The sequence below is a fragment of the Mustela putorius genome, unplaced genomic scaffold (assembly GCF_011764305.1).
Source record: "Mustela putorius furo isolate JIRA1106 unplaced genomic scaffold, ASM1176430v1.1 tig00000487_pilon_pilon_pilon, whole genome shotgun sequence".
Lineage (NCBI taxonomy): Eukaryota > Metazoa > Chordata > Mammalia > Carnivora > Mustelidae > Mustela > Mustela putorius.
Window position 1 is genome coordinate 5,272,120 of NW_025421399.1, and position 9,201 is coordinate 5,281,320.

Here is a 9,201-nt window from a genome sequence, read left to right on the forward strand (position 1 = left end):
GGTGGTTCAGTCGTTAAGCAGCTGCCTTCGGCTCAGGTCATGATCCCAGGGTCCCAGGATCGAAGCCCACATCAGGCTCTCTGCTCAGTGGGAAGCCTGCTTCTCCCTCTCCTGCTCCCCCTGCCTGTATTCCCTCTCTCGCTGTGTCTCCTCTCTCTGTCAAATAAATAAATAAAAATCTTAAAAAAAAAAAAAAAGAGAGAGAGAGAAATGATTAGAGTATGACTTTGGTGCCACTCAAAAACACATAGACCGTCCAAACAATAGGTCTGACTCCCAAAAGTATCACTTGGTATTCTTTTTTTTTTTTTTAATATAGTCAACAAGCAACGTTACGTCAGTTTCACGTGTATAACATAGTGATTCAACAGCTCTATGTTATGCTGTGTGGAGCTCCAGATGTGAGCATACGACAGTCCTCTAGTCCCATTGACTCTGTTCCCAAGGCTGTGCCTTCATTCCCCCTTCTTCACTTCTGTCCTCCCCGTCTGGCAACCTCCAGTTGGTACTTTGTATTTTCAGGTCTGATCTCTTGATATTCTTGGTGCAAGAAAAATGCTGCGCTGGCTGGGAAGGCAGCTCCACGTGTGAAGCTGCTCAGGAAGTTATGTGGTTTAGATTCGGGTCGAATGGAGAAGTTTCTGAAACCTGCTGCTCTGCCTACGTAGTCGTAATTTGGCTGAGGAGATAAATTTGATGGTGTTTGGAAAATGAATAACAGTTTAATTTGAGTGCTCTGGAACCAGGGGAGTAAAGCCACGTTGGTGAAGGTGGCACCCAGGGTCAGGCACCTGGAGAGTGCCAGCTCTTGCCCCGTGAACCCATTCATCGCCGGGACCTCATCTGCTCATCCGTAGGCTTCATCCTGAGCCTGGCCTCTAAGGACGTGGCCACACCTCTGCTTTGCGTTGACTCCATGACCCGCCTTCTGGTCAGTTCACTCTCTTGGGCTCCCGCAGGCAAATTAGGGCCTTGGAAACTTAATCAGGAAAAGAAAAGCTGATGTATTAAGACATTCTACTTTCTACTTTTCTCCAACTGATTCCTACCTTTACTATGTTATTTTAGTAAAAGCGGGGAGTTGTATCTGTGGCTTAAAAGATGAGCCCGGGGCAAACTGCTTCTTTCACTCTATTCACAAAGGTCTGTTCTCTGGTTTGTGGCTTCAGCTGCTATTTTCAGAGCCCAGGTGCACTGATGCGTCGCCGGCTCTTTCCTACGCTTCTGAAGCTGGCGTGCAGGTTGATGTGGGGACCTTGGGGAGGTGGTAGAAGAAGCCCTGGCAGTAAGTTTCACGGGTAAAAACACTGCAGCGGTGCGCAGTGGCCAGCTCACGTCATTTCCATAAATTTCTAGGTCCAGGATTGGACATTGTCTCACCTGTAGTCAGTGGAACCCAGTGTGTGACCAAGTCACGGAGCAAATAGCCACAGTCAGATCCCGGGCCCCAGCAGCGGGGACCTGAGACACAGAAGCCAGTAGCCTCAACGAAGGCTCGAACTCCGCAGCTTCACCCCAAGGTGAGCCTCCAAATTGCATTCAGCCCTTCATTCCCCACCTTCCTTCCTCGGAGTTTGGATTTCATCATTCAAACTTAAAACACCCGGGGGCACCTGGGTGGCCCAGTCGGTTAAAAGTCCAACTCTTGATTCTGGCTCAGGGCGTGATCTCAGGGTTGTGAGATCAAGCCCCCCATTGGACTCACACGCTGGGTGTGGAGCCTACTTAAGATTCTCTCTCCTTCTCCTTCTGCCCCTCGCCCACAAAATCATAATAAAAATAAAATAACTTACATTCTTGAATTTAAGTCAGATGCTTAAATCCCTGAGCCACCCAGGGTGGTATTTTTTTTTTAATATTTTATTTATTTATTTGACACAGAGAGAGAAAGAGGGATCACAAGTAGGCAGAGGGGCAGGCAGAGAGAAAGAGGGAAGCAGGCTCCCCGCTGAGCAGAGAACCCAATGCGGGGCTCGATCCCAGGACCCCAGGATCATGACCTGAGCTGAAGGCAGAGGCTTTAACCCACTGAGCCATGCAGGTGCCCCCAGGGTGGTATTTTTTTAAATAAATATATTTCTATATTAATTATATTATATATACATATATATTACATATATAAGTATATATATATATAAAATGAGGGACAGTTGGATGGCACAGTGGGTTAAGCATCCAACTCTTGGTTTTGGCTCAGGTCTTGACCTCAGATTCATAAGGTCGAGCCCCATGTTGGGCTCTGCACTCAGTGCAGAGTCTGCTTGGATTCTCTCGCCGTCTCCATCCGCCTCTCCCCACCCTGTGCTGTCTCTCTCTTTCTCTAAAAAATGAATACATCTTTTAAATAAATAAATACAGTGAAAATGAAAGAGTCTTATAAGTTCTAGCTGGATGCCATCACTGCCCAAAGGCTCTGAACCCTAAGAAACCTAGAAACACCACAGCAAACACAGCAGTCACAGCTGTCTTGGAGCTCACATTTGGTGGCAGAAACTCCAAAGAAGCCCATGATACAGGCGGGCAGGTGCCGGGCAGAAGTGGGCCAGGTAGACCGAGGGAGAGGTGGGGAGTGGAGCGGAAAGTGCCCTTGGAGATGGGGGTCTCCTGGAGAAGGGGACTTCCCTCCTGCCTGTCTGTCCTTCTAGGTAGAAGGACTAGCCACCTCACAGGCAGGAGGACTGCAGAGGCCTCCCACGTTCCTCACCCCACAGCATCCGGAGTTGCGTTGCTTGCTCTTGTCGTAAATGTATCTGCCTTCAAACACATTTTGATGAGACTATTACCCAAGTGCACTGTGTACTAAGAAATGAGTAAGAATGATTACCTGTCTCCTCCTGACCCTCATGTCCAGGGTCTGGATTCTTCTCGGTTCATCCAGGAGCTATTAAAATTATGAAGCTTGGGTGCCTGGGTGACTCAGTGGGTTCAGCCTCTGCCTTCGGCTCAGGTCATGATCTGAGGGTTCTGGGATCGAGTCCCACCTCGGGCTCTCTGCTCGGTGGGGAGCCTGCTTCCCCCTCCCTCTCTCTGCCTGCCTCTCTGCCTATTTGTGATCTCTCTCCCTCTCTCTGTCAAATAAATAAATAGAATCTTAAAAAAAAAAATTACGAAGCCAGCCCGACTCACAAGAACCTGGCACATAAGCCAGGATTATTGATCTTGACCTTAAGCATGACTGAAAGGCGAGGGGACTCCCCCCAGGAAAGGAAGCTACTTGAGAAACTGAAGATCAGAAGTTCATGGTTAAGAATACACTAGAGCCCAGGAGTCAGGTGGCCTCAAGGTTCCCGGCAAACCGAGGTCCTACACGCCCCGCCCCCCCATGAGCTGCTGCTGAGCGGATCTGCGGGCACGTTAACAGGCATTTGTTTAGACCTTAATACTCTTTAAAAAGCTTTTCATATGATTTAATCCTCACAGCACCCCTGTGAAAACTAAGTGTAATTATCTCTATTTTACAGATGAGGAACTCCGATGTTCGGGGGCGGGGGGATACATGGTTTACCGAGGTCAGACGACAAGTGTTAATTGTAAGGTAATTAGCCTAAGATTAAGGAGGGGTGTTTTGATATAAATGGTATTTGACATAGTGCCTGGGTTTAAACATTCTTGGCTCCAGCCTACTGCGCCTGTCTGGAAAATGCTCCACCTGCTCAGAGGTCAGCCCCGCAGCCTGCCATGTGCGGGCAGAGGGAGGAGAAAGGGTACCGGCCCCCCTCTACCCACCCACCCCCAAGGAAAAATAAAACAGCGCAACTCTCAGAAGGGTCCCACGATTATGGAGGGGCCACGAAATCAGCTATGGCGATTGTGTTGGTTTGACAACATGGTACAATTTGCAACATTTTCATGAAAAGAGAGAAATGTAATCCGCCACCTTGACCCTGTGCTCGGGGCCTGTCTGTGAGCCCCCTGGGGCGCAGGGAGAACCTGCGCCTTATCTTCCCGGGAGGGGGCCGGCAGCCGAGGCCGGGTCCGGTTCTGTCTCGCCAGCCAAAATCAGAGGGGCCCAGTAAGGCTCACTGCTCTCGCTGTTGCCCTCTGGAAATTCTTGGTAAGTTTTAACAAAGGGCCCTGCCAATTGCTTAGCCAGTCTTGCTGTTGCTTCCTCCTTGCTCGTTCTTCCTCCCTCTCTCTCCTTTCTTAGGAAGGAGCGGTGTTCTCTTGACTTACTTGACCCTTCCCGCCTGTCTGCGGACCCTCGGCTGCTCTGGGTGGGGCCCTCTTGGCCGGGGCAGGACCCCTTGCCCGCCCTCTGCCCTTCCTGCCTTTCTAAGCTCCTTCTCCATTCTCCTGTCAAGCAGGCTTTCCAGACAGGCCATGCCCAGACCCCTCAGGACTTGCTGCTCCTGCCCTCAGGGCCCTGCGTTTTGTCCATGACTTGTGTCTTCTCCTCACCCAGATTTCAACTCGAATGTCCCCTGACTCGTGAGAGTCCTTCCCTGCTGACACCCTTCACCAGGGTCACTACCACCCCCTAGAGCCCTCTCTCCCGGCCCTCAATCCTACCGCATCATGTGGCTTTATCTTCCTCCTGACATACAGCATCGCTCTTAATGTTTTATTATCTGCCTCCTGCCTCTCTACTATGATACGACCTCTTTGGGGTCAGGATTTTGTCTACTTTGATCACAACTGTGTCCTCAGTACCTACAATGATGTCCGGTACATAGAATGTGCTCAGTGAATATTTCTCAGGTGGGTGGGAACATTGAATGTCACCCAGGAACTGGGTCCCTAGAGCATGTCACCAAAGTGAAGAAAAGTTCGATGCTGTCATTTCATCCAGCAAGGAGTAGTGTGTCTGGAGATGGAAGCCCCGAGGCTGTGGATGGAAGGAAGGTGCCCCCTAAACTTCTCTCAGAAACCAGCCATCCCTGCGAAAGAGTAGCGAGCAAGAGCCACTAAGGGAGCAAGGCTGCCCAGCTCCCAAGACAAGGACCAGTCAGAACGGTTTAAAGGTACAGAAACAGGCACCTGGGTGGCTCACTAGGTTAAGCATCCAACTCTTGGTTAGATGCTCACGGTCCTAAGATCAAGCCCCGCGTGGGGTCCCCTACTCAGCGAGGAGTCTGCCTTAAGATTTCTCTCCCTCTCCCTCTGCTCCTCTCCCCACGCATGTGCATTGTCTCTCCTCTAAAAAATAAATAAATCTGTTTAAAAAACATAAACAGCTGTAGGGAAACTGGCCAACTGGCCCCGTGACACAGAGAAACCAGCACAGCGAATGAACAAACGAGGTGGTCCGCTTTGAATCGCCAGAGGCCACCCATACTTGGATAATTCCCTAATCTGTGTCATAAGCTAAGGCTCTCACTTGAGCCTTGAATTAGTTTATCTAAAGGCCTCCTAGACCTCTCCACTGGAAGGCCTTTGGGCACCCCTAACTCCCAAGTGTCCAGAACAACTCATGAGAGTGCAGACAGAGGGTGAGATGCTGGAGTCACTGTTGGGTCAGTTTTCTGTGCCATCTTGGCCCAGTTACTGGATTCCCCTGACTCTATCTCCGCAACTGTGACTTGGATTTAAGTGAGAGAATACACATGATCTGGCAGCCCTGGTAGCCCCATCACACAAACCAACTCCTCGCAGGGAACAGCGTCAGACGCCAGCTTCAGTGGGCTGTTCTGCTCTTAAAGACTCCTTCGTGTAAGGTACGTGTCATTCTGTGCTGCTTATTTAGTAGTCGTATCAATGCTTTGTCCCTCGGCCTGGAGAGAATAAACGTGTTGTTGTGTGAGTGTGTATGAGATGGTGGCAGGAGCACTAATCTACGTTTCTTCCCTAAGGTCCCAAAGAGCTGTGACGAAGAAGAGGTAAGACCTTCAGGCTTTTAACAAATTTGGGGTATTTGCCCTTAGTCAAGGTCAGCTTCTCCATTAGGTACAGAGCACATTCTCTAAGGCACAGTGTCTCTGGCCTGTGATACCTCGGGGGCCCTGGGAAATGTTTATTTGTTTGTTTTTATTTTTTATTATTTTTTTTTAATATGTAACTTTCATCCATTTTATTTTTTTTTTTTAAGATTTTATTTATTTATTTGACAGAGAGAAATCACAAGTAGATGGAGAGGCAGGCAGAGAGAGAGGGAAGCAGGCTCTCTGCTGAGCAGAGAGCCCGATGCGGGACTCGATCCCAGGACTCTGAGATCATGACCCGAGCCGAAGGCAGCGGCTTAACCCACTGAGCCACCCAGGCGCCCTATTTGTTTGTTTTTAAAGATTTATTTATTTATCTATTTATGAGGGGAGCGTGCATGGGAGGGGCAGAGGGACAGGGGGAGGTCTCAATCAGACCCACTACGGGGCTCGATCTCACATCCCTGAGATCAGCACCTGAGCTGAACCAAGAGTTGGACCCTTAGCAGACTGTGCCCCTTCGTTTTCATTTATTTTAAAACCAGAAAATAAAAAATTTAACACTAATGGATATACGATTGTGAATGCAGCCTTATGTTTGTTTTTGTATCAACATGTATGTGTGATACAGTTCAGAAAGTTGTTTTTCCTTTCTTTCTTTCTTTTTTTTTTTTTTTTGGAAGGGAGGAAAGGACCCACGAAAGCAGAAATGCTCAGGACCCATGTACGTCACAATGCAATCTCGCTGGCATCAGCCCCCCAGATGCTGGGGCAGAGCTGGTAGAGCTAAACGTGGGTGACCTCTCACTCCACCTTCCCTCTCTGTCCAACTCACACTGCCTCAGGGAAACATTTGTGGAGAGAAGTGTTGGGTGAAGTATTTAGCATTTATATATGCACATGGGGGGGGGTTCTAACTGGGCGAGATATCTGTGGGGGAGGAGCTTGGCATGGCAGCGTCCAGGGCCTGAAGTAACAAAATCTAGCCTTTTGCATTTATTCTTACAGAAGTGGTTTCTATTTATATGTTTCTTGCTATAAATGCCATTTTCCCAGAGCACAGAAAAACAGGGCTTCTCAGGGTGGATGTCACAAGCAGGTAACCCTCAGGCAGGGTCTTGGAGAGTGAAGTGTTTTTGTTTTTTAAAGATTTATTTATTTTGGAGAGAGAAAGGGCTTGGGCAAGAGCTGGGGGGAGGGGCAGAGGGAGAGGGAGAATCTCAAGCAGACTCTCCACTGAGTGGGGAGCCCGATGCGGGGCACAGTCCCAAGACCCTGAGATCATGACCTGAGCCAAGATCAAGAGTCAGCCTCTTAACTGACTGAGCCACCCAAGTGCCCTGAAGGTGAAGTTTTTCCTGGTGGATGGGGATGAGGTAATAGTGTCTGATCAAAATAATGGAATTTCACAAAGACCCTTTTACACAAAGGAGCAGCAAGAGGACAACGTTGTGGATGTCCTGCATGAGGCAGGTCTTGGAGTGTTTCCTGAGAATTACAGATGTCTTCCAGTCAGTTCCTCCCAGACAGGTTGTGGGAACCTCAGATGCCAGGCTGATGAGTTGGGCCTTAATCCTGTGGACAGCAGAGGGCCACTGCAGAAACTGAAAGGAAGACAAAAGAATAATTGCGTGGGCATTCAAGAAAATTACCTCTGGCCCCAAATCATGGAGATGATCACAGGGGATGAAAGGGTGTGTGTGTTTCGGGGGTGGGGGGAGCAGTGATGCAGGGGCAGGGGAGACCAGCGCCAGGGAGGTCAGAAAGAAGATTCCAATAGTTCCAACAAGAGGGAATGAACCAATGCTGTGGAAGTGAGGGCAGAAAGGTTGGAATGGGGCCAGCCACATTTAACCAGTACAAAGGATAGGATTGCCGATGGGTATGAGGTAAGGGAAGTAGGGAGTGAGAGAAACTGAGAATAACCTGGAAGTTTCTGGCTCTAACCATAGGGGGGATGTTGATGCTATAATTAGGGTTTCAATCAAGAGAAAGAGGAAGAGATTTGAGGATATGGAGGGAGAGTAACAAGCCTGTAGTTTGAGCCACCCACAGGCATCTCATGGACATGCCAGGTCCAACAGACAGCTAAAAATTTGTAACTAAGAAATAGGCAGGAGAGGATTTAATGAGGGAATCATCAGCACGAGGGTGGTGGTTGAAGTCACTGCAGGGAATGAGTGAGAATTAGAAAAAATGGGGTTAAGAATCAGAACTGGGGGCAGCTAAGATGGCTCAGTTGGTTAAGCATCTGACGCTTGATTTTCAGCTCAGGTCATCATATCAGGTTGTGAGATAAAACCATGGGCTCCAAGATAGCTATGGAGATCCTCTCTGCCCCTCCCTCTCCATTAAAAAAAAAAAAAAAGAGGCAAACTAAAATAAAAATATATGCTCTTACAACCCTTTAAAAAAAAAAAAAAAGAGGAATCAGAACTAAGGGTTGCCTGGTTGGTTCAGCTGTTTAAGATCTCTTGATCTTAAACAACTGTTTAAGTTGTTTAAGGCTCTTGACCTCAGCTCAGGTCTTGATCTTAGGGTGTTGAGGTCAGGCTTTGCATTGGGGGTGGAGCCTCCTTAAAAAAATAAATAAAGAGCGGCTCCTGGGTGGCTCAGTCGGTTAAGCGTCTGCCTTCAGCTCAGGTCATCATCCCAGGGACCTGGGATTGAGCCCCACCTCCAGCTCCCTGCTCAATGGGGAGCTTGCTTCTCCCTCTCTCTCTCTCTCCACCTCGCTTCGGGTGCCCACTCTGTCTCTCAAATAAATAAAATCTTTAAAGAAAAAAAAAGGGGGGACTCATAATTGCACTCTGAGGAAGCTGCCAGCAGACGGGCCCTTCAGGTTGTGATTGGAGCTTGTCCAGGGAGAGGACAGCACAGCCAGAGAAGGCTACCAGTGGTTGTCATCAGCTGGTAGAGATCTGGGGTCTCTTTCCCCACAATTTTCTATATTTTTGAATTCTTTTATCAGTAACTATATACTGGTTTAAAACAACTTTTCACTAACCAAATAAAAGAGGCAGTCCCCAGTAGGTTAAGCGCTGCTGACCAGCGCAGCGTACTGAACACTGAGCAGAGACAGAGACGGTAAACCCCAGGTCATCACACAAACCCCTTCGCCAGCAAAGGCTCCCACTCCCAACCCTCCAACCCCAGAGGACTAGGGCACCATGGCTGCCGCGTTTCCGCCCAGTGACCTCTCTGGCCACAGATGATTGGACGGGGTGTGCATGTGACACTGGCTAAGCCAATCAGAGCCCTTCGCAGGACATTGCCGAGAGACGGCCGCTGAGTATGGCGGCCGGATCCGGGTGGTGTGCGCTGCGGGGCATTCGGCTGCCAG